The sequence below is a fragment of the Stigmatopora argus genome, chromosome 2 (genome assembly GCF_051989625.1).
Source record: "Stigmatopora argus isolate UIUO_Sarg chromosome 2, RoL_Sarg_1.0, whole genome shotgun sequence".
In the NCBI taxonomy this organism is placed as follows: Eukaryota; Metazoa; Chordata; class Actinopteri; order Syngnathiformes; family Syngnathidae; genus Stigmatopora; species Stigmatopora argus.
Genome location: NC_135388.1, coordinates 1,952,501 through 1,978,602, shown reverse-complemented (window position 1 = coordinate 1,978,602; position 26,102 = coordinate 1,952,501). Strand labels below are relative to the sequence as shown.

Below are 26,102 nucleotides of genomic sequence, written 5' to 3'. Positions count from 1 at the left end.
ACCGTACGCAGACTACCACCTTGCGGCCGTAAAGAGCATTACACATTTCCCAACTATGCCCAGAATGTCACCAATATTAACAATACATAGTCGATCCAATTAAATAAACTCTCAAAATTAATTTCTTCCAACCACACAGATTTCCTATAATAAAAATAAAAAAATGCAATGTTTTTCATCTTATTTTGTAATTCATTTCCCCCTCCCCAATGTTGTGCTCACACACAACAGTGACAAATGGCAAAACCCTACAACATTACAGGAAAAATAAGTAACAAAATGACAATTTTGCTATTGAAACAGGATAATTTAGGATTTAATCGGTCATGATTCTAACCCCAACAGAACAATTTTATTCTTGGAATATTAAAACATATGACCTGACAATTGCTTTCCACGCAGTAGTTGGGAAACATTGATTTAAACAAAGTATTTCTAAACATTTTGATTCAAATGGGGTGTTTTTCAGGGTGAGCAAAGTCATCAATCCAGTCCAGCTTTGAACACGCCTGTGGTTTCCAAGTTTAACTCGACACAGTCTGCTCTATGGGAATGGTAAGACTATTTTGTAATATGGCACAAGTCATTTTTCTGATAACTACCATCCGTGTATTTTTTGACAGATTATGAAATAAGCAGCGCTGAAATGTCAAACTTGACACCCCCCATTGGACCATCTTTAAACTCCATGAACCCATGGCAACAACAAATGAGCAGTGCAATGGGGTAAGATACCTACATTATTTCTTCTAGTCAATATAGATTGTGCACATTTTTGTCCCATATTTAGTTTTACCTGAAAATAGTTTTATTCTCTAGGGAGCACAAACCCTAATCAAATTAAAACTTGTTAGTTTTGTGACCGATCGTACCAAATAACCATCCGATTTTAACATTTTGCACTAGTAATGTTGCAACTAAAAATTAGATGACTTACAGGCCATTATATACACCACACCAGGGGTAGGGAACGTAGGGCTCGGGAGCCACATATGGCTCTTTTGATGGGTGCATATGGCTCTCCACTAACCTGTGAGGTAAACTATGGAAACTGCTGGTGAGAAAGCGCAGGAATAGGAGCGTTATGTTGGTATTATGACCTTGAGTTAATTAATCGGAATTTCAGTCCCATATCTGTAAGAGTCATCCAACAGTCTCTTAAAAAGGTAAATAAAGGTCATCATCAATCCCCAAAAAATCTACAAAAATTAAGTTGACATATCTCACGAATGTCCGCACATGCCAACACCATTCACCAAAAGAAAAAAAAAACATTAAAACCTGAAAACCAAAAGAAAATCCCATTACTAAATGAATAAAAACAAAATTGTGACATTAAGCGAATTAATCTGAATTTCAGCCCCATATCCACAAAGAGTCATCCAACAGTCGTTCAAAGGGGTAAAGGTCATCCTCAATCCCCCCCCCCCCCAAAAAAAATCTACAAAAATGAAGGTTACATACCTCACAAACAATGTTCCCTCTAATTTTTCGTTGGTCTGAGCAGAAAGTCAACCTCCCTGAGCGCACCGAGTACCAGTGTGAGCGACATCATCGGTACTCGGATGATTCGCCTAAAGACGTTTCGCCGACGGACGTTTGACAGACGGGGAGGTCGCCGAATGAACGTTCGGCGGAACGTCCATTCGGCGACCTGTCCGTCTGTCAAACGTCCGTCGGCGAAACGTCTTTAGGCGAATCATCCGGTCACGACATCATCATTGCTCGCTATGGGCACACCAGTATCACACCTGCCACAAGCAGGTGCATGTCAATGTTCCCTATAATTTTTCATGTAAAACATGCTGTAAAACACGAAAAACATAAGTGGACAGAGCTACTGCCACTGGCTGCCGCTTAAACGGCGCCATCATGGGGAAAGGGGTAAAAACAAAAAAAAACAAATAATAATAATAATAATAATTAAAAAAAAAAAATCCGATTTTTTTTTTTTTTTTTTTACTGCGCGCCATATGATTGCTGCTGCGCAGAGAAGACGAGAGTAGTGCACAATTGTGCACGCGCGCAGCTTAGAGGGAACACTGCTCACAAATGTCCACGCTTGCCAACACTTATAAATGATTATGATTCCCCTTAAAAAACCCCAAAAAACCTTACAAACACTGCGGTAAGCAGACAGTGTAATATAAACATAGATAACAAATGGAGCTTTTCCTCAAGGCCGTCATGGTTGAGACGGTGCCATATATGCTGATTCATCGTGGAAATGAATGATGATAATAATAATAATAATAAATTACCTTAGCTATCTGTGAATCCGTAAACATAACTTTCACCAAATCTGAGAAGTGGTCCCCAGCTGTGAAAGCAATGTTGTGCTCAGCAAGAAAATGGCAGAAGACAATTTTCGCGTTTGTCGTCTTGTGGGATGCTGCAGGATTTGCGGTAGAGACCAAGTGCTTGGTTAATGGGACATGTGAATTGGTTTTTAAAAAACACGGACACGAAAACTGCCGGACACGTGGAGAATGTGAAAAAAAAAAAATCACTTTCTCCACGTGTCCGGCAGTTTTAAAGTGGCTCTTCAGATCGTAAAATCCACTCGCAGCAATTTTCACGTCTTTATTGCAAGGGACACAGAATGAGAATTGAGTGTCTGCCTCTTAACGATGCTTTAATCCAGCGTGCAGCATATTCACGTTGAAGTAACTCCCATTCTTTCTGGTGTCGACCCGATCCTTGAGTTTCTTACTAGGTGGCTCCTGCTTGCTTCCACGATATTTACTCTATGTATATCTACGCATGCGCATGTCATCCTTTATCGATATTGCCGTACGCACCGCTAAAAAAAATACATACGATTGAGGATAATTTTTGCTGGTATACCGTGACAATAGTAACGATCGATGACAGTAGCGTCGTTGGCTACCAGCCTACGAGACTATCTGGATTTTAGCCAAAACGGTCTTGTTGAGATCGGTTTTCATAAATATTGGCGATTTAAAAAAAAAAATATATATATATTCCCCCGTACAAAAGTCGGTGTACGGCGTACATGATTTGAAATGGTAAAAAACGTATAAAATACATATAAAACGTACAAGTTGACAGGTATGTATACACCAAAAGAAAAATAACATTAAAAACAAACATTGACATGAATATTGAAGTCAATTTATCGGACAGTAGAGTGGCTGTCGCCTTTTTTTATTCCACTGGCTAAAAATATTCAGGCGCCAAATTATTCTGCAGATGATTTGCAATGAGTTTTGCTAACGCTAACAAGAATTGTCTTTGGCACTCATTTGAATTCAGACGACACATTGACCAATTATCGGCATGATTTTTTTTTTAAATCAGGGTTAGGGCCCATGTGTAGAAATTTCAAATTGGAATTAGACTCAGATCCGCTTGTCTCCTGCGCAAAATTCACATAAACAATTTGTTACAGCTGCTCCTGAAGGGGTCTTTGAGATTGAACATAGCAATTGATTTACGGCAACTATCAGTGAGAAGGCAGCCCCCCCCCCCCCCCCACACACACATCACCACCAATGCAAATTTGTGCTCTTTCTCTGTAACATTGGTAGTTATGCAACGTACATAAATGTAAGTTATAAAAAAACCTCTATATATTTCCTTAGAAATACGGTATTTTCTGGCATATTAGCTGCCTCCGCGTATAAGCCACACCCTTAAAATGGCCTTAAAAATCATTGAATTTGACCATTTCTGGCCAATAAGCCACCCCATGATTCACAATTTTCACCTCCTATTCATGGTTTTAATAGGGAGCCCAAATGTGTTACTTTGAAGGGAAAATCTTCAGAAAAATCATCGCACGTGTTATTTATGAGATGCTGTATACATCCTATAGCCAAATTGCACATTCCGGAAAGGTGTGGCCTGCACGTAGACGGAATCAAAAAGGAAGTCAGGTGACCACTACAACCATAAAGTGTGTTCGTAGCGGTCTAGTTTGTCATCCCTAGGTAAGATGGCGGCGCCCTGAGCGAGCAATGGCAGGCACAGGTGGTTTTTCACGTTTTATGCAAGATCGTTTTTTTCTTGAATTTCATTCATAGATGTCAAAATCAATTTTATTTAGCCTTTTATCTGTTTATCTATGCGGCATATATGCCAGAAAATACAGTATATGAGTAGAATCAATCCTATTGACACCAATGTTTCCACGTTTACTGCAAATGAACACCTTAAGAATCGCATGGGTCCATCTCCACTTTAGACTGCCAGTGAAAATGAATCGGACTTCTGCGAATGGCCTTTAAAGGTGATTCACACATTGAACAATAAAAATGTATTTAGGAAGGTGGAGGAGGAGCTTGAAGATTGTTGGTTAGCCAGCCACTGGAGAGAACCAGCCAAATTAAGGACACACTGTGATACTCGGACATCATTCAGCGAGCTTTGGACCACACGCAGTCACAGTAGTTTCCTCCTCTTTATTCCAGAATTCAAAGTGCCGAATTGGAGACGGGATCATAAACACCTGCATTTCTACACCTAAAAGATACCAAGGTATTTTTCGGTATGTATGTTCAGGGTCGGAAATTCTGGGTGGGGTGCCGGAGCTAAGCCGCAACTGGGGGCGTTGGCCCATATGGATAATTGTATAGTATAATTGAATAACTTTATTGGATAACTTTATTCATGCCGTATTTCATTGTGACAGTAGCAAGAAGAGGGGGAATGCATATACAGATGAATAAAAATAAGTTTGTGTTTAGCTGTTAACATTAAACTCAGTCATACGACCCCTCCATTAAGGCTCTCAAAATCAATGCAGCTCTTTACTCTTTAGCATATTTTGTATATTTGCCTTGTTTTATGTTTCTTTTATTCTTGCTTCAATTCATCAGGGCCCAATAATAATGAATTATATTTCAATAATAATTTGGTAGATTTTATTTGTATGATGTTGCTTCTGATGTTTAAAATTGTCATTTTACTACTTTTTCCGACTTTTTGGTTATGTTAATGATCAATCCATTTTTTTAATTGTTAGGTCATCTATTGGATGATATTCTTGGACAATAAAAATCTTTTTATTATTTTTTTAAATGTTCATTTATATATATATATATATATATATATATATATATATATATATATATATATATACACACTTAACTTAACTTACTTATTACCTATCTATTTATGTCTAAAATGCCTTTCCTATTCCTGCATATATATATATATAAATAAAAATAAAAACAGACTGTATATATATATTTATATTTTTATTTAACTTAATTTTTTAATTTACATCCTTGTCTTTTTTTGCATGATCTTTCGTGATGTTCCTTCAGAATCAGAATGCTGAATTAAGTTAATCAAAATTTAAACAAAAATACATTTCATCAATGTGAAAGGAGAAAAGATGGTATGAGAATTTTGAATTATTTGCAGTTTAGCAAAAAATGTTTATACTATGATGTTATGCGAGAACAGTCTGTTCTTATTATAGAAGAAAAACGACTACACAAGACATTTAGTGCGCACGCTGCCAAATATTTTTGTGACGGGCTTCTTCCTTATAGTTGTGTGTTTGTGTGTTTGTGTGTTTGTGTGTTTGTGTGTTAGTGTGTTAGTGTGTTTGTGTGTTGATGTGCTCACCTCTGTTCATTGTAACCTTTTAACCTTTGAGGCTTTTTTTGTAACAAATGCAGGAAACCAAAAAAGGCAGTGTAAGTCTGTGGAGTCATTTTGATTGCAGCAGCTGTGCTTGACGCACCTGCCGATAAGCCATCTTGAAATACTACTTTCATCAAAATGTCTGGCGTTAGATACAAATGTATGTATCACCCTGCATCGAAAAATGTCTTTCGAACCAGCTTTATAAACTACAGTGGTACCTCGAGATATGCATTCCTCAAATGAACGTTTCCCATAGAAATGAAGGGACAGGAACAGGCTGAATAAGCTGGTCAGGAGGGCCAGCTCTGTTCTGGGCTGTCCTCTGGACTCTGTGGAGGAAGTGGGAGAGCGGAGGATGCTGACCAGGATGATGTCCATCATGGAAAGCACCTCCCACTTAACTTAACTTACTAATTACCTTTCTATTTATGTCTAAAATGCCTTTCCTATTCCTGCACCCCCACCCTCTTGCTATTGTGACAACGAAATTTCCCGAATACGGGATGAATAAAGTTATCCAATCCAATCTAAAAACTAATGAATTGGTTTCAACCCTCTGAAAAAACACTCAAAACAGGTATCGGACTGGAAAAACATTTTGATTTGTTCTAATTCGCCATCTATTAACAAAGTAACAAATAACTAGTGGTTTAATTGTACTAAAATGTCTTTAATAGTACTCAAATGAGACTGATTTTTTGCATGGCAACACGCTTGTAACATAACATAACAAATTGAAATGAACTTGGATTACGATGCAGACACACTCCAAAATAAATGAAATCTAACCTTACACTAAATTTAATTCTAATTTTGTTTGGCATTTTGATACCTTTCTTCTCCCGGCCGGGTTGGCTCTATTTGCCCGGCCTCCACCCTGACTTTCACAATCGTTGGGCTGTTTGCTACCAGAAAGTCAGTGGCCATGATGTTCTTATGAGCAGCATCTCCCTGTATTCTCCTATTAATTAGTCTGGTATCTCAAGATAAATATTGGACCTTCCCAACCATTTACCACACCTCAAACATTTCGTAAACACCCATGCGATCATCATTGAAGATTACAATGTAGCAATGTTGCTAGCTCCAAATCCGATGTGATTGGCTCCAACGATGAGATTGTTTTCAGCTAAAAAGCTGCATGTGTGAAAACAGGACATGGCGATGGCGGGAGGTGACGGCATGGAGGAAACACTTCCGCCGACTATTAAGATCCAGGAGCCCGACGATTATGGCGGCGGAAAAACTACCCCGTCGCTGTTTGGGAAGTACAAACCGAGCCTTCAGACCCTCAAACCTTTCCGCTGGACTTCGCCGGAGTGAGTGCATTCAATTTATGATTATTATTATTATTTTTGATGTGGCTAATACGTGGAGGTAAACTGAGTCTGTTGGCTTTTCTATCTAGGAGGCACCCAATGGACAACGCCGGGTTCTTCTCCTTTGCGACCTTCTCGTGGATGACCTCCATGATGTGGGCCATGTTCCGGAACAGGCTGGACGTCAACTCCCTGAATATGTCACCTTTGGATGAGGCTGAAGGAAGCACGGACAGGTCTGGGGCGCTTGAGCACTCTTAATTCAAATGAACGTTTCCCATAGGAATGAACTCAAAACAAATGAATTGCTTCCAACCCTCTGAAGAAGAAAAAAACACCCAAAACAGGAGATTGGATTGGAAAAACATTTTGATTTGTTCTAGTTCACCATATATTGACAAAGTAACAAAAATAAGTTGATTCTAACCTTACACTAAACTTAATTCTAATTTGTTTTCAATTTTAATACCTTTCCGGCTCTATTTTGCCCCAACTCCACCCTGACTTTCAGATGCAACCTATGGAGAGTTGTTTGCTTTTGTCTCCCCTTCCAAATATTCCCAAAATGATTGTTTGATGTATTCAAAGATGAATCCATTTGACATTGACGTTACCCCTCAGGCTCCAAAGACTCTGGGAGGAGGAAGTAGCAAAATGGGGTCTGGAGATGGCCTCTTTGGTCCGAGCCATTCTGAGGTTTCAAAGAACAAGGCTTATCCTCTCGGTGATGGTTGGAGTCCTCACCATGGTGGCCTTTCTGGGTCCGGTGAGTTGGCCCCTCCCTCTTTCAAGAGTTAAAAGTCTAATGGAGTTTCAGAGGTTTGGGTTTTGGGTATGATTGGTCCAGATGATCGCCGTAACATAGCATAGTGCAATGTAGCATAACATAAACAGTAGTCGCTACAGTATAGCTTACCTCATTCATTCCGATTTTTTTTAATGATTAGTTTTTAAATTACAGATAGTTTCCACCGTAATGGTCCCTTGAATGAACTCCAAAATTTTCTTGAGAATGATGTCATTTTTTAATTATGCAGTGTTTTTTTTAAATGATGACAATTCAAATGATTGATTATTTTTTTTTCCTTTCATGTATTTTATTTTAAATGATATATTTTTTGTTTACATGCTTTTGGTTGTTTTTTTTATTTGCATTTTTTTCTGATTGATCCTTCAAATAACCCCTTCATTTATCTTTTTATTTTTTATTACTCATCATTTATAAAAAAAAAAAAATCATTCATGACTATTCAAAAATAGTTTTTTTCTGCTAAAGGATCCCTGATTTTTTAAAATATATATATTTGTTAAACCTTTATCCTATAAAACTTGCGGACAAGACTTATATACTACAATGTCCGCCTCAAAATATTGTCCTTCTTGTCCACAAGTCTGAAATGTGAATTTTGAAGTCTGAATTCTGACTTTTGACATTTTCCCCCAGGCCGTTCTAGTCTACCTACTCCTGAACTACGTCAAAGACCCTTCCAAGTGGACGCTACTGCAGGGCGTGGGCTTATGCTTTGCTCTATTCGCCTCCGAATTCTTCAAGGCCTTTTTCTTGTCGCTTGTGTGCGCGCTCAACCTGCGCACGGCCACCCGCCTCAAGTGGGCCTTCAACGCCCTGGCCTACCAGAAGGTCATCTCGCTGCGGGTACACAGCGGCATCTCCGAGGGAGAGGTAACTAGCATCCAATTTCCCAAAATTACAACATCGTGTAGAACAGGGGTCGGGAACCTTTTTGACAAAGAGAGCCATAAACAATTCATATTTTCGAAAGTTATTCCTTAAGAGCCATACTCGAAATTTAAAAGTCAAGTGGAAAAAAATGAATATTTTTTAAAAGATTCTTATGCTTTTGCTAATCAATAAGAGGATGCATTCTAGCAGAGTCTAATGCAAAAAAAGAAGATTAAAGCAGCACTGGACGTAGTATCTCAGTTCTGTCACCAGCGGGTTCCATATTTTAGCTCACAGGTTAGCGAAGAGCCAGATCCACTCATCGAAAGAGCCACATGTGGCTCCCGAGCCATAGGTTCCCTACCCCTGGTGTAGAAGATGCTATTTTTTTGGTCCTTCTACTGTATTTTCTGGCATATTAGCCGCCTCCGCGTACAAGCCGCACCCTTAAAACGGCCTTAAAATTGTTGAATTTGACAATTTCTCTCGTATAAGCCGCATCTTGATTCACAATTTTCACCTCCATATTCATGGTTTTAATAGGGAGTACAAATGTGTTACTTTGAAGGAAAAATCTTAAGAAAAATTAGCGCACGTGCTATTTCTGAGATACTGTATAAATCAATAGCTGGATTGCACATTCGGAAGGGTGTGGCCTGCACGTAGACAGAATCAAAAAGGAAGTCAGGTGACCACTACAACCAGGAAGTGTGTCTAGTTTGTCATCATGAGCAATGGCAGGCACAAGTGAGTTTTTTCACCTTTTTATGCGAGATAGCGTTCATTTTTTTTCCGCCAATTTCATTCATAGACGTCAAAATTAATTTTAGCGAGCATTTTAGCTGTTTATCTTTTCTCCATTTCTCGAACACATTGTCTTGCTTTATGGCGTTTCATCTTTGTCAACTTGCAGTTTCGTGCATGTTAAGTCTAATTTGTGCGCATATAAGCCGTACCCTCAATTCAGTCATCATTTTTTGAGCGAAAAATACAGCTTATATGCGAGAAAATACGGTGCATGTTATTTAAAATGCAATGAAAGCATATAAGTGATGATAAGAAATATATCTGGTTCCTCCCAGATCATTAACGTCCTGACCAAAGACGGGGACAAGATTTTCGATGCGGTGCTTTTCGGCACCTTCCTGCTGTGGGCCCCCGTGCTCTTTTTCGTCTGCAGCTTCTGCGCCTGCTACATCCTGGGGGTGACGGCGCTGATGGGAGTCGGGACCTATCTCATCGTCATCCCTCTGCAGGTCAGGAAACCGCTCACTTCACTTATTTTTTATTTTATTTTTAACGATGAAGTTTGGTGTGTTGTTTGTTTTTCCTGGCATTTAGTTTTTCTTGGCCAAGCTCATCAGCAAGTTCCGTCAAAAAGCCGCTTTGATGACCGACAGTCGTGTTCGCACCTGGAACGAAGTGCTCAACAATATCAAGCTCATCAAAATGTACGCCTGGGAAGATTCTTTTAAGGAGAAAATTGCCGGTAGGAATGTATTTTTTTTTGGGGTGCAAAAACTCAGATTGAAACATTGTAGCTTTTCATGAACGGTCATATTTGGAGCAACCTTTCATTATGAGTGAAAAGGTGAAATTAAAAGAGGAAAGTTTATGGGATTTTTAGGGGGATGCAATGACAATTTTGTTTAAAAATGGAAATCTTTTCTTTACTCATCACACGACGAACTAAAACACTGAAAATGAAAAAATGTAAATGGGTAAAATATGGATACAAATGTGTTTTTTAGTATCAATTGTTAGGAGGGAAAAACACATCATATGGCTAACTAAAAAAATGAAAAAACTTGATGTTCTAGGATAAAATATGATTTATGGATAATTTGTTGTTGTGATTTGTGCACTTTCTGGCGAAGCTTTAAATCTCATGCTACTTATACGTACAATGATAATAAAAACTTTCAATGTAATTTGTGACGTGACAATTTGAACAATTTCTTCCACCAGAGTTGCGGCGAAAGGAGAAAGGACACCTGCGCACGGCCAGTTACATCCAGGACGCCAACATGGTCATCACCAGTATCGTCCCCGCCTTGGCCACCGTGCTCACCTTCACGCTGCACACCTTGTTAGGCCGGAAACTGGACACCACTGACGTGAGTTACCCAATGATGGAAGATAATAATAATAATAATAATATTCCGTTTCAACGGCAGGCTTTTACCACCATCGCCATCTTCAACACCATGCGCTTCTGCCTGGCTCTCTTGCCGTTGTCCGTCAAGGCTCTGGCCGAGGCCATCATGTCCGTTACGCGTCTGAAGGTAAGCAACCTGAGGGGCAGAGCTCAGAGCAGGGGTGCTGATTATCTATGTTGACTGATATATCTATGTTGACTGATAAATCAATGTTGACTGATAAATCTACGTTGACTGATTATCTACGTTGACTGATTATCTACGTTGACTGATTATCTACGTTGACTGATTATCTACATTGACTGATTATCTACGTTGACTGATTATCTACGTTGACTGATTATCTATGTTGACTGATTATCTATGTTGACTGATTATCTATGTTGACTGATAAATCTATGTTGACTGATTATCTACGTTGACTGATTATCTACGTTGACTGATTATCTACTACCGTATTTTCTAACATATACGCCATATTCGTCACTCCAAATAAAATGATGACTGAATCCAGGGTACGGCTTACATGCGCACAAATTAGACTTGACATGCACAAAACTGCAAAGTGACAAGGACAAAACGCCATAGCGCAAAAGAATGCAGTTGATACGGTCATTTATTTCAAAATAGAGAAAAGATCTTTTAAAAAAAATGCCAAACCACATTTATTTTGACGATTATGACTGAAATTCAAGAAAAAAATAAACCGTATCTTGCATAAAATGTGAAAAAATCTGCCATTGCTCGCTCAGGGCGTCGCCATCTTACCGTAGTTAACCCTAGACTTTGTGAAAACTAGACCGCTACGGACAATCTTTCTGGTTGTCCTGCTCATGTGACTTCCTTTTTCAATTCGTCCACATGCAATGATTTTTCTTAAGATTTTCCCTTCAAAATAACACATTTGTACTCCCTATTAAAACCATGAAAATGGAGGTGAAAATTGGGAATCAAGATGCGGCTTATACGAGGGAAATTGTCAAATTCAACCATTTTAAGGCCATTTTAAGGGTGCGGCTTATACGCGGATGTGGCTAATATGCGAGAAAATACTGCCCACCCCCTGTTCAAAGTTGTCCCGCCTCCTCCCCTCTCTCCAGAAACTATTGCTGATCCAGAATCCAGATCCATATTTGGTGCAGAGGAAAGGAGGCTCTGCCATCCTGATGGAAAATGCCACCCTTTCTTGGAAGAAGCCCGAGGCGGATGAACCGTCTCGGGGTGAAGATTCCAACCTTTTGCCCACCCTGCGGAATATTTCCTTCTCGCTGCCCAAGGGCCAATTGCTGGGCGTCTGCGGAAATGTCGGCAGTGGGAAGACTTCGCTCATTTCCAGCATTTTAGAGCAAGTGAGTTGCCCCGCCCACCCACATTCAGTGTGAGACCCGCCAATCAAACTTTGCCACCCCTGTCTTATAGATGTACCTCCTCCAAGGCTCCATCACGGCGGACGGGACCTTCGCGTACGTTCCCCAGCAGGCCTGGATCTTTCACGGCACTGTTCAAGAAAACATCTTGATGGGGAACCCGATGGACCGGGACAAGTGAGTCATACACATCACGAAAAACATGGCTTACCCTGAATGCATCATCCCCACGTTTCTTCGCGCAGGTACGAAAGCGTTTTGGATGCTTGCAGTCTCCGAGCCGACCTGAGAATACTGCCCCACGGCGACCACACGGAGGTGGGAACGGTTCCCACGCGGCGTCGCGACCGCTCCCCTCGCCGTTGAGTTTTCCTGACCGCGTTTGTGTCTTGGGCGTGGTCAGATCGGCGAACGTGGCCTGAATCTGTCCGGGGGTCAGAAGCAGAGGATCAGCTTGGCCCGGGCCGTCTATTCCAACAGGGAGATCTTCCTATTGGACGACCCGCTTTCGGCAGTGGACGCCCACGTGGGGAAGCACATTTTCGAGGAGTGCATCAAGCGCCAGCTGCGGGGAAAGTCCATCATCCTGGTCACGCACCAGCTTCAGGTAGCTGTAATTGTTGCACCCTGCATTTTATCTTGAAACACAGGGAGAAATAATCAGAACAGTGATTCGTTGTTGCTTCTTCAATCCAACTTTACTGTTATGAGGAAACTCTCCCGTGTTTCAAGCTATGTGCAACAAGGCATCAACAATCGAACACCGATAAACACATCCAATCCAAACCAGTCGCACATCCTCAACACGCGATCGCCAATAAATCAAACACTCTAGCATGTCATATAATCATATTTTTTATTCGACTCCCTTGTGAATGCGTACTCTCATTGATACTCATTGATTAGCAACGAAATAACAAATTGTTAAAATACCCTATTTTCTCGCGTATTAGCCGCCCTTAATTGCCTTAAAATCGTTGAACTTTGCAATTTCTCGCATATAAGTCGCCCCCTGATTGACAATTTTCACCTCCATATTCATGGTTTAAATAGGGAGTACAAATGTTTTACTTTGAAGGGAAAATCTTCAGAAAAATCATCGCACGTGGTATTTCTGAGATACTGTATAAATCAAAAGCACATTATTAGGGTCAATATCATAAAGAATTAATAAGCAATACACTTGATTACATCATTTTTTAGTTACAAATTCGAATTATATGCGTCCCCTGCCTCTGGCCAGGAGTCAACTGGGATAGGCTCCAGCACCCTCCGCGACCCTAATGAGGATAAAGTGGCTCATAAAATGAGATGAGATGAATCCAAAGGATCGTCTGCTGGATTGCACTTGATTTGGCTCAATATCATTAAGAAGTTCAATTAAAAAAGGAAGTCAGGTGAGCAGTACAAGCAGGAAGTGTGTCCTTAGTGGTCTAGTTTTTCGTCCCGTGGTAAGATGGCGGCGGCGCCCTGAGCGAGCAATGGCAGGCACAAGTGAGTTTTTTCACGTTTTATGCAAGTTTTTTTTCCTTAAATTTCATTGATAGACGTCAAAATAAATTTGGTTTAGCGTTTTATCTGTTTATCTTTTCTCTATTCTGCATGTCAAGTCTAATTTGTGCGCATATAAGCCGTACCCTGGATTCAGTCATCATTTTTTAAGCGCCAAATACGGCGATAACATACAGTATTTTGACTTTTAAATTCTGAGTATGGCTGTCAAGGAATAACATTTAAAGAAATAAATTGCTCCAGTCTCTCTCTGTCAAAAAGGTTATCGACACCTGCTATCGGGTCTATTTTTAAAACTTTTGAAACCACACCATTATTATAATACATAAACCTCCCATAAATATTTCCTAGGCTAGTATTGACGTGTTTTAGCAAATGTTTTTGACCTACTGTACATTACGTTTCCTAACATATCCTTGCAGTACTGCCTCAGGTGAACTGGTTTTGTGGGCCTACCGGCAAACGTTTAGCAGGCTATTATTACGGTAATTAGCGTATTCATCGAGAAAATTGAAAACCGCAAAATGGCGAGGGAACACCGTAGTCCGATTGGTACGGAATGCACGGTCCGTGATCATTCTGGTTTGGCTTTAAAACTCTTCCTTGCCCTTCCGCCAGTATCTGGAATTCTGCGATGACATCCTGCTGCTGGAGAACGGCCAGGTTCTGGAGTCGGGGAACCACCAGGCGCTGATCGGGAAGGACGGACGTTACGCTCAGCTCATCAAAGGCTACAAGGCGGAGCAAGCCAAGGTCAGACCCGATTCCGTTGGTGGCGAAATAATGGCAACGTAGAAGCGCTGATCACTCGCTCTCGTGTGCAGTTGGAGAAAAAAGAAGAGGTGGCGCCGTCTGAGAAGGAAATGGAGGCTGAGCAGCGAGAACGGGCAAACCGCAGGGTCATCAACCCAGGTTACCGCAATCCAAGCACCACTACATTATTTTGTTGTCTAACAAAATCAATCCAGATTCTCCATTCACATCGACAAGATGGCTCTAAAAGTAACGTGCAATTCATTAAACACATTCGTACCTCTACTTACGAAATGAATTGGTTCCAGAACTTTTTCGTATCATGAACATTTCGTAAGTAGAGGTGCACAAGTTGTTCCTCCTGAGTACCCTCAGGAAATGGAGTCGTTTCTGGGCCTTCTTCACTACTGCCGTGGTGTATGTAGACCAGGAGAGCTTATCCGTGACGTGGACCCCCAGGAATTTAAAGGACTGGACCCTGTCTACACATACTCCATTTATGAGGAGTGGGGCCAGATCTGTGCTCTGTTTGCAGAAGTCCAGGATTATTTCTTTGAGTGGGGCCAGATCTGTGCTCTGTTTGCAGAAGTCCAGGATTATTTCTTTAGTTTTTGTGTTGTTCAGTGTGAGGTTGTTCATCAAGCACCACGAAGACAGTTTGTTGACCTCGTCTCTTATAGGCCGCCTCATCCACTTCTGAGATGAGTCCGACCACAGTGGTGTCATCAGCAAATTTGATGATGTAGTTGGACTGGTGGGTTGGTGTACAGTCATAAGTGTACAGGGAGTACAGGGGAGGACTCAGTACACAGCCTTGAGGGGAGCCAGTGCTCAGTGTAATGGAGGAAGAAAGCTGGGAACCAAGTCTAACAGTTTGTGGTCGGTTGGTTAGGAAGTTCTTTATCCAACAGCAGATGGAGGAGCATAGTCCGAGGTGGGAGAGTTTGTTAGTCAGAATGTCCGGTTTCATGGTGTTGAAGGCTGAGCTATAGTCAGTGAAAAGCATCCTCACGAGGTTCCCATGGTGTTCCAGGTGGCTCAATGCTGTATGTAGAGCAGAGCAATGGTGATAGCATCCTCAGTGGACCTGTTAGCTCTATAAGGAAACTGGTGAGGGTCAACTGAGGGACAGATTGTATTCCTGATATGGCACGCTATCAACTTTTTATAGCACTTCTTGATTACAGGCGTGAGAGCAACAGGCCTATTTTTATTATTCATGCTGTCAATGGGTGGCTTTTGGGGGACAGGAATAATGTTGTCAGATTTCAGGCAGGATGGAATGATGGATTGTTGCAGGGAACAATTGAAGATTTTTGTGAAGACTCCAGCCAGCTGGTCAGCACAGGCTGTGAGCACCTTCCCAGGTACTCCATCAAGTCTAGCAGCCTTCCTGGTATTCACAGACCGCATTTCCAGTCTCACTTCCTCTTCCTGGAAAATCAGTGTATTGCTGCAGGGTAGTGGCGGGGGTGTTGAGACTGGCTCTGATTTGTCAGTCTCAAAGCGGGGAAAGAAACGGTTCAGTTCCTCCGCTAGAGAGGCATCTGCGTTAACGGACATATTATTGTTATTTTAGTTGGTAATATGTCGTATTCCCTGCCACATCTTCTTTGGGTTATTTTCTGTGAAGTGCTCCTCAATTTTCTTAGTATATTCCTCTTTTCAGCTCAGCTCTGGCAGCTCTATATTTTATCTTGTCCCGTGATCTAAAGGTGGTGTTACGGCATTTGATGAGTGCCTGTGTCTCCTTAGTCATCCAGGGTTTTTGGTTAGGAAAATCCCGTATTTGTTTATTTCTAGTGACATTGTCCATGCAGTTTTTGATATAGGAAAGTACAGCGTCTGTATCATCCTGGAGGTTGTCGTTTACAAAAGTTCCCAGTTGGTGCGGAAAAAACAGTCCTGCAGCTGAGAAAGGGCATACTCGGGCCAAGTTTTTATTATCTTTATTTGTGGCGTTGTTTGCCTCCGGAGTGGAGTGTAAGTGGGGGTGAGAGAGAGATAGGCAGAGGGGATCTGATCCAGCTCAGTGAGGGAGGGAAGTGGCTTTATAAGCATGTTTAATGTTAGAATAAACCTGGTCAAGAGTTTTGTCTCCCCTCGAATATGTAAATTCTCTCATTTGTTCCACGGTCCTCACACAACTACCAACTAAACCCTTTAATAATAATAATAATAATAATAATCGGACATAGGCCCTGTCGTCATCATCAACAACAAAAAGCCTAATCATCACACCCAGAAACTGCGTATGACGAAATTGGTAGTGCTTCTCCATAAGGTGCGTTTTCTCGGCAAAAGACCTAAATAAGTGATCCTTTCGGACTCGTAATTTGGCATTCTGCCGTCATGGATACATCGCAAAGTATAAGGAAATGCATTTACTTTTGGGGGATTTCGTAACTGCAAATAGGCAAAACTACTTTTTGTAGCATTTTGACATTTTTTTTACAGCGGCACAGTACTGATTATCTTGTTTCTTTTCCACAGCTCTCGAGGTCACCGATGACGAAGAAGTGGGAGGAGGAACAAGCGGCCAACAAAGTGAGTTTATTGCTAACGTGAGATCACCCAAAAACAAATTCCTTTCAATGACGATGGCACTATTCTATTATAATCAAGTATCTGAGAGCATCAGAGAAGTGAAGGGTGGCGAGCAGCTGGTCAGCGAGGAGACGTACACCGAGGGCGCCGTCTCCTGGAGGACTTACGCGCAGTACTGCAAGGCGGCCGGAGGTTGGAAACTCGCAAACTCCCATACGCTAATGCAAAAAAAACATGAGACGTGAGTCAGTGGGTGGTCCATTTCTTCAGGTTACTTCGTCACTTTCCTCACCCTCCTGATCATGGTCTTGATGATCGGCTCCACGGCTTTCTGCAACTGGTGGCTCAGCTATTGGCTGGGTCAAGGCAGTGGGGTAAGGACACAAAACACTCATTTTCCCAAACCGCTAACATATCTGTCAACCTCGGCCAATTGCTCCCCTTATTAATGATTGCAATTCCCCTTATTAAGCGATTCAAAAAATACGTACAAATGCAATGCGGCACATATTTACTCACATAGGGCCCACGTAAAGGTCTAAAAATTTTGTTTTTGACTTTTGTATGCATTAAATTCAAGAACCTGTAGATGTTGCTATATGACGCTAACAGCTTGATTGTCTGGGTACATTGCTTGCTGACGTGCTATATTTATAAGGTGAAAAGGCGGAAAGTGGGTGCCCATATTATGCTTAAAGTATGACAATATTAGCAGTCCACTATGCTGTTTTCATCTGCTACCAGGGACCGAGACAATCCGAATTAGAGTCGAAATGGGTAAAACCAGATCGGTTTTACAAAAAAAACTACTTAAAAAAATCCTGTACAAAAGTTATTAGACGGCGTATACTATTTGAAATGATCCAAAAATGGGAAAAAACGTATACGTAAACATTTTTGTCCAACAAAGATGACGAAATATCTTGAAAAACACTGTTGAGTTTGCAGGATCTCCCCGGGCTTGCGTGGGTTCTCTCCGGGCACTGCGGTTTCCCGCCACATCCCAAAAAACATGCATGCTAAGCTAATTAACCACTCTAAATTCCCCCTAAATATGATTGTCCTATGTGTCCTTATATTCATAAATGATATAAAACTTGCCATACTATAAATATCGCCATTGGATTCGATTCCAACTAATCTCGATAGTACAAGTGGTTAGTGCGAGGGGTTCACAGCTCTGGGGTCGTGAGTTCGATCCGAGGTCGGTCCGCACTGTTTGGAGTTTGCATGTTGTGTGGGTTTTTCCCCGGGGACTCTGGGTTCCCCCCCCCCCCCCCCCCCCCCCCCCCCCCCCCCCCCCCCCCCCCCCGCCCCCACATCGCACAAAAAAGATCTATGCTAAGCTAAATGGTCTCCTCGCGCCTCGTGATTGGCTGGCCACCCATTCAGGGCGTCCCCCTTCTCTAGCCCGTAGTTATCCTGGATAAGCTCCAGCACCCCCCGCGAGAAAATGAATGAATCTGTGACAATAACATTGGCTAGGACCATTGGAGCAACGGGGCCACGTCAGACCCGGGCGACATTTCCAAGAACCCAGACCTGCACTTTTACCAGCTGATCTACGGCCTGACGGTGGTGGTCATGGTGGTCCTGGCCGTGGTCAAATGCTTCTTCTACACTAACGTCACCCTGGACGCCGCCTGCCACTTCCACGACGCCTTGGTGGAGAAGGTACGTGGCTTTTTTTTTCCTCCATCCGTCCCTTTCGTCTCCACGTAGATAACCCGAACGGATTTTTTTTTTTGTTCTCCTGCCAGATCTTCGCCAGTCCCATGAGTTTTTTCGACACCACGCCCACGGGCCGCATTCTCAACCGCCTGTCCAAAGACCAGGAGGAGCTGGATAGCGTTCTCCCAATGCACATGGACCCCTTCCTGCAATTCACCTGCTGGTGACCTGCACCATGGTCATCATCTCGGCCGTTTTCCCACTCATGCTGGTCGCCGTGCTCATCTTGGGGCTTTTGTTCGCCCTCATGCTCTTGTAAGTTACTTCCACTCGGGTTTGGCCCATTCGTCGGAGTTAAGAATGCCGTATTTTCTCACGCATACGGCGTATGCCGTATTTGTCTCTCAAAAAAATGATGACTGAATCAAGGCTATGGCTTATATGCGCACAAATTAGATTTGATATGCACGAAACTGAAAAGACAAGGACGGAACGCCATAGGGCAAAAAATGTGGTTGATTCGGTCATTTATTTCAAAATAGAGAAAAGATCAACAGATAAAACGTGGATACGTGAGAAATTACAGTAGGTTTTTTTATTTTGACCTGCAGCATGTTCCAAAGAAGCGTCCGCTTGATGAAGAGGATGGAGAACATCAGCCGCTCTCCCTGCATCTCCCTCACCACGTCCACCCTGCAGGGCCTCAGCACCATCCACGCCTACAACTTGCAAGACAGCTACATCAAGCTGTGAGACCACATTTACCACCACCAACTGACACAAAAACAAGCAAACAAACAAACAAAAAAACAGATAAATAATAAATAAATCTAAAAATAAGTAGTCAGCGTCATAAAAACATCAACAATACATATTAATCAACATATACATGTCTATATGTAAGATTACAGCCTAAGGCTAATTCCCATCTTTAGTCCCTTGTGCAGGTTGACGTCAAAAACACCAGAAACGTTTATTTTCCATATCGATTGTACCCGCAAGGTTCGCGGGGGGTGCTGGAGCCCATCCCAGCCAACTTTGAGGAGCAGGCGGAGGGACACCTTGAATTGGTTGAGGCAAAGAACAACCATTCACACTCCCACTGATAACACTGCTAGTGCAGGTCAGTCATAGTCCTATAAATTATTAAATGTCCTCGGAGCCAACTTGGGGGGGGGGGGGGGGGGGGGGGGGGGGGGGGCCTCTTCAACGCCATTTCATGCTCCTTCCTCCCCCTCAGCAGTGAGGCTCTTTAACCAAAAAATGGCTGAGTGTTAAGACCTACCGTATGCATGCATGTACATTTATGTGTATGTATGTATATATGCTAAGCAACACGCTTATTTATTTATATATTTATTCATGTTTTTTATTTATTAACTTACTTATTACCTATCTTTTTATGTCTAAAATGCCTTTCCTATTCCTGCATCCTCACCCTCTTGCTACTGTGACAACGAAATTTCCCGAATATGGGATGAATAAAGCTATCCAATCCAATCCAATCTATGTGGGCCGGACCATTTTAGATCTAATATCTAGATTTTTTTTTATTTTTCTAAATTGGATTAAAAGAACTTGATCAAAAGCCCTAAATAGTCTGTTTTTATAGATCTAAAACAGGGGTCGGGAAGCTTTTTGACGAAGAGCGCCACAAACTATTCATATTTTCCAATCTTATTCCTTGTGAGCCATACTACGAATTTAAAAGTCAAAATACATACATGTAAACAAGTTCCTTTTCAATTTTTTTTGTAATTTCACCACTTTTAAAGTGGAAAAAACGGAATTTTTTTTAAAGATTCTTATGCTTTTGCTAATCAATGAGAGGATGCATTCCAGAAGAGTCTACTGCAAAAAAAAGAAGAAGATTAAAGCAGTTCTAGATGTAATATCTCAGTTCGGTCACCAGCAATTTCCATATTTTAGCTCACAGGTTAGCAAAGAGCCAGATGCACCCATCCAAAGAGCCACATGTGGCTCCCGAGCCATAGGTTCCCTACCCCTGATCTAAAACAATGTTTATTTGAGCTTTTTTTTTCTTATTAATGGAAATGTCTTTTGATCATGTTTTTATAAGTGGAAAACGGAAAATATTTGTATATTTATTTTTAGATTTTACAAAATGATTTTTGAACTAAAAACACCAAAGAAAAAAAATGTATTAAAAAAATTGCAATGATTGTTTTTAAAAAGGGGAAAATCAGGAAATGTAATGTCATCTATAACATCTATAATCATTTGAATTTGATCCTAAAACAGAAAGTCCGCACTCATGATTGACTTTCTCGGGCCGCACAAAATGATACGGCGGGCCAGATTTGGCCCCCGGGCCGCCGCTTTGACACCTGCGATTTAGAGTGTTTAGAGCAGGGGTGTCAAACATGCGGCCCGTGGGTAGAAGTGGCCCACTTGTGGTTCCGATCCGGCCCCCCTGGCGGGCGCTTTTTAGCTCATTTGTACTGTACTTACAGAGTCAAAGGCTCTCAATCCCATTTGACTCATGGTGTCAATCCTTGGTTTTGCGGTAGGTTCCAGTCCCTGAACGACATCACTTCCAACCACTACCAGCTCTTCTACGCCGGCTCTCGTTGGCTGGCCTTCAGGCTCGACTTCATGGCGGCCGCCTTGACCTTGTGCGTGTCCCTCTTTGTGGTTCTGAGTAGCAACGAGGACATCAGTCCATTCTTGAAAGGCCTGGCTCTGTCCTACACCATTCAGGTAGTTTTTAAAATGTTTCAAAGTGGCGCGACTTTGTGGCTTTCCGCCGCTAACGTAGCCACGTGCAGCTGACGGGGATGCTGCAGTACCTGGTGACGGAAGCCATGGAGGTGGAGGCCAGGTTCAACTCGGTGGAGAGGCTCCAGGAGTACATCACGGTCGCTCACAGAACCCGTAGCCGTCGGACCTCCGCGTGATGGCGTTCCTTCTAAAATCCAAGATTCTTCTGATCAGGGCTGTAAATCGGAAGCGGCCAGACACGTGGAAGACGCCCACGTTCCCGAAAACTGGCCCGCGACCGGCTCCATCGACTTCCGGGGCTACAAGATGAGGTACCGGGAGAACACGCCGGTTGTCCTGGACGGGCTGACTTTCCTCATCCGAGCCGGCGAGAAGCTGGGCATCGTTGGAAGGACGGGTTCCGGTGAGGGTTTTACTGACTTCCTCGGTCGCCGTCAGTTTGCGGCCAATAGCGAATGACTCTGTCTCCGTTCAGGTAAATCCTCCTTGGGGACGGCGCTCTTCCGGCTGGTGGAAGCCGCTGAGGGAAGCATCCTCATCGACGGGGTGGACATCTCGACCATCGGTCTGAGAGATCTGCGTAGCAAACTGTCCATCATCCCGCAGGATCCCATGCTGTTCAGCGGCACCGTCAGGTAACCCAGCGGTCGCGGTTGGGTGGCGGACCTCCGTCGGCTGACGACCACCTTTGTCCATGTCCACAGATACAACCTGGACCCCTTGAACAGCTACAGCGACGAGGAAATCTGGGCAGCTCTGGAGAGAGCTTATGTCAAGGACTCGGTGAGTAGGACTGTGGATTGACTCCAAACTATCGATGCCATTCAGGATTTAATCACAATTAGGGGAATATTTGTACTATAAATCGCTTTAGAACATCCAAATGGACATAGCTCTACTTACAAATTTATTTTAATCATGTTTTTCATTTCAAAAGGAAAAAATATATATTTTTAAATTATGTTCAATATTAAACTGGAAAAAGGGAAATATTTATATATTTATTTTTAGATTTTACAAAATGCTTTTTGAACTAAAAACAAAAGAAAAAGTTTCATTAAAAAATTGCAATGATTGATTCTAAAAAGGGGGAAATCCGGAAATGTAATGTACATCTATCATCATTTAAATTTGATCTTAAAACAGAAAGTCGGCACTCATGATTGACTTTCTCGGGCCGCACAAAATGATGCAGCGGGCCAGATTTGGCCCCCGGGCCGCCACTTTGACACCTGTGGCCTGTTGTTTATTCCCACATAAAACACACGCGCGAAGACCGTTTCCGATGGATTTTGGGTCGACGTGAGAATTGTAATATCGGGTTATATCGCATTTTTTAAACGTGAAATGAAATACTGGACTTACAGTTTGACGAACAGGACTTTGTGTGTACAGATTTCCAAACTGGAAGGTCAGCTTCAGGCACCGGTTTTTGAAAATGGAAAGAACTTCTCAGACGGTGAGCGGCAGCTGATATGCCTGGCGAGGGCGCTGCTGCGAAACTCCAAGGTTGGGACGCAAGCACGTGGTGGTTTATGGACGTTGGCGACGTCAAAAGGAAAACCCTTTTCTCTCCCCCAGATCGTTGTTTTGGACGAGGCCACGGCGTCCATCGATTCCGAGACCGACACCCTGATCCAGACCACCATCCGAGACGCCTTCAAGGACTGCACCGTGCTGACCATTGCCCACCGTATCAACATGGTCATGCACGCCGACCGCATTCTGGTCATGGACGACGGAAAAGTGAGGCGCAACAAACCGTTTCCGTGTCGGGAACCGTCAAGTAACTCGGAAACGTTAATCCCGGCCCGCAGGTGGCAGAGCTGGACCATCCGGACGCGTTGGCGAGGAGGTCCGATTCGCTGTTTTCCTCGCTCTTGTCGGCCGCAAACACCGTGAGCGCTCGGGAGCCACAGTGAGTGTGAAATATCAATTGTATTCTTATATTTAATCTTGCACACTTTTGCACTCTGATTTATTGGAAGTTACTAGAATCGAATTGTATTTACACCTATTGGCCTAAATGGCCATTACACCTTTTGTAATCTGTGAAATTTGAATTGTATTCTTATATTTTATCTTGCACACTTTTGCACTCTAATGTATTAAAAGTTACTAGAATAGAATTTGATATACATCTATTAAATAAAAAAAAATCAGACTTAGGCTTGTCATCATCATTAAATCGACAATAAGCCTAATTGTCATCATACCCAGCTGCGTATGATGAAATTCAAAGTGCGCTTTTCTCAGGCAAGAGCCCAATCAAGTGATAGTCTCAGACTTGCTAGCATTCTGCCGTGATGGATACATGGATGTTTCCTCACCCCGAAGTTGTTACACATAGGGGATTGATTTAAATGTGAACTCCAACTTTCGTACACCACCGACTTCACTTCTGGGTGGGAAATAGCGGGAAAGCACATCGTAGTCACATTCTGCGCATCTGAATTACACGGCCGTCTTGTTCAAGGACAAGTGTTTATCTAAACGCCGTTATTTATTGATTTAGGACAGCTTTCCAAGTCGTTTCGAGATTGTGCTTCTCATTTGTGGCCACGCCGCCTTTTGAGGAATAGTCCGTTTTCTTTTATATGACTGTTGAGGTAATGATGTGTTTGCAATGCTTTATTTTAGATATTAAACATTATATATATGAACGCTTTGCTTATTAGGAATGTTAGGTTTATCAGTATTATAAAAATAATAACATACCTGTCAACCTCTGCCGATAACTGCCCTTATAAATGATTATGATTCCCCTTACAAACCCCTTTTTGGGGGGTTTGTAAGGGGAATCATAATCATTTATAAGGGCAGTTATCGGCAGAGGTTGACAGGTATGATAATAATAATAATAATAATCGGACATAGGCCCTGTCGTCATTATCAACCCCTTTTTGGGGGGTTTGTAAGGGGAATCATAATCATTTATAAGGGCAGTTATCGGCAGAGGTTGACAGGTATGATAATAATAATAATAAATAATAATAATAATAATAATCGGACATAGGCCCTGTCGTCATTATCAACCCCTTTTTGGGGGGTTTGTAAGGGGAATCATAATCATTTATAAGGGCAGTTATCGGCAGAGGTTGACAGGTATGATAATAATAATAATAATAATAAATAATAATAATAATAATAATCGGACATAGGCCCTGTCGTCATTATCAACCTCTTTTTGGGGGGTTTGTAAGGGGAATCATAATCATTTATAAGGGCAGTTATCGGCAGAGGTTGACAGGTATGATGATAATAATAATAATAATAATAATAATAATAATAATCGGACATAGGCCCTATCATCATTATCAACAAAAAAGCCTACCTGTCATCACACCCAGAAACTGCGTGTGACGAAATTGGTGGTGCTTCTCCATAAGATGCGTTTACTCGGCAAAATACCTAAATAAGTGATAGTTACGGACTTGTAATTTGGATTTATGGATTATGGATACACATACCGGCCGCTCGTCCGATCAAGATTATTCTAACGAGTGGCATTATGTCCTGCCCATTTAAGGCCTCAAATCAAAACAATTACAAGGTTATCGATTCCAATTGCGTAAGCAAGAAACAAAACAATTCCATAATCAAGCAAACCTAGCGTCAACCTAGCGTCGCAAATTAAAACAATATGCGAGTAATCGATCCAATTGCGTAAGCAAGAAACAAAACAATTCCATATCAAGCGTCACAAAGGAAAAACAATATGCGAGTTGATTGATAGCCATCCGCTGACCCAACAACAATTTAAGCGTCCTTCACCGATCTTCATTGCGAACTTGCATCTGGGGAAAAAGTTGCGGTGTATCTTCCAGTACTCAGTCCTCGGAGCAAGAACTCAGTGTATTGTTTTATGTCCTTGCGAACTTGTATCTCTCGCTGGACCCAGCTGCCCTGGAGAGCGACCTTGGCGTAAGCGTTTGTCTTCACATATTAATTCAACTCAAACATAAAAGCGATCAACACATATATATATATTGTTTAATATAGTTACACATTTAGGATGAGCATTACTATTCCTAATAAGCAAATATATTGATTAATATAGTAAGCATGTATATTATAAGGCTTTATATTCATTGCAAACACATTTATAATAATGATTACTCCAACAGCAGGGTATTTAACCTGCAGTGGACAAACGATTATTTTTTTGTTCAATGCAAAGAAAAGGCTGTTTGTCTCATCTGTCAAGAGACGGTGGCAGTATTCAAAGAATACAATCTTGGCCGGCACTACGAATCCCGTCACAAGGACAAGTACGATAGCGTGCAAGGCCAAATACGAGCAGATAAACTCTCAAAGTTGGACTATTATCTCATCTCAGCACACATGATCTCTAGTGCATCCTCAGCTGAAGCAGCATGCGTTCGGGCCAGCTTTCGGGTTGCTAAACTGAGAGCAAGCAACGGTAAGCCTTTCACTGACGGAGAGTTTTTTAAGAAATGTATGGATGTTGTCGTGGAGGAAGTGTGTCCCGAGAAGAAAGATGGAGGCGAGGATCTGGCAGCCCTCCAAAGTCTCAAGGACTCCAACGGGAGAGGATATTTGTGACAAAGTGTGCCAAACCATGGAGAAGTTGGACCTGGACTGGTCAAAGCTGGCTAGCATCACGACTGACGGGGCTCCTAGCATGGTGGGCGAAACTCGCGGTTTAATAGGACGCATGAACCGTGAGTTGGAAAAAAGGGGTCTCCCCGCCCCGCTACGAGTCCACTGC

The 26,102-nt window shown here is 42.1% G+C and overlaps 1 pseudogene across 1 annotated transcript; it reads left to right on the top strand.

The window, feature by feature from the left end:
* The first annotated feature begins 518 nt into the window (after positions 1-518).
* Positions 519-23,527, top strand: LOC144092015 (ATP-binding cassette sub-family C member 12-like; annotated as a pseudogene). Its single transcript, XR_013305953.1, has 30 exons — positions 519-555; positions 624-726; positions 6,775-6,938; positions 7,028-7,174; positions 7,560-7,704; positions 8,383-8,619; positions 9,702-9,875; positions 9,961-10,108; positions 10,588-10,736; positions 10,797-10,904; positions 11,879-12,127; positions 12,198-12,322; positions 12,391-12,463; positions 12,549-12,752; positions 14,276-14,410; positions 14,482-14,569; positions 16,904-16,957; positions 17,036-17,149; positions 17,228-17,331; positions 18,443-18,631; positions 18,718-18,943; positions 19,240-19,377; positions 21,160-21,349; positions 21,418-21,507; positions 21,584-21,773; positions 21,846-22,005; positions 22,075-22,153; positions 22,766-22,879; positions 22,952-23,116; positions 23,188-23,527. The product of XR_013305953.1 is annotated as an ATP-binding cassette sub-family C member 12-like (transcript).
* The last annotated feature ends 2,575 nt before the right edge of the window (positions 23,528-26,102 follow it).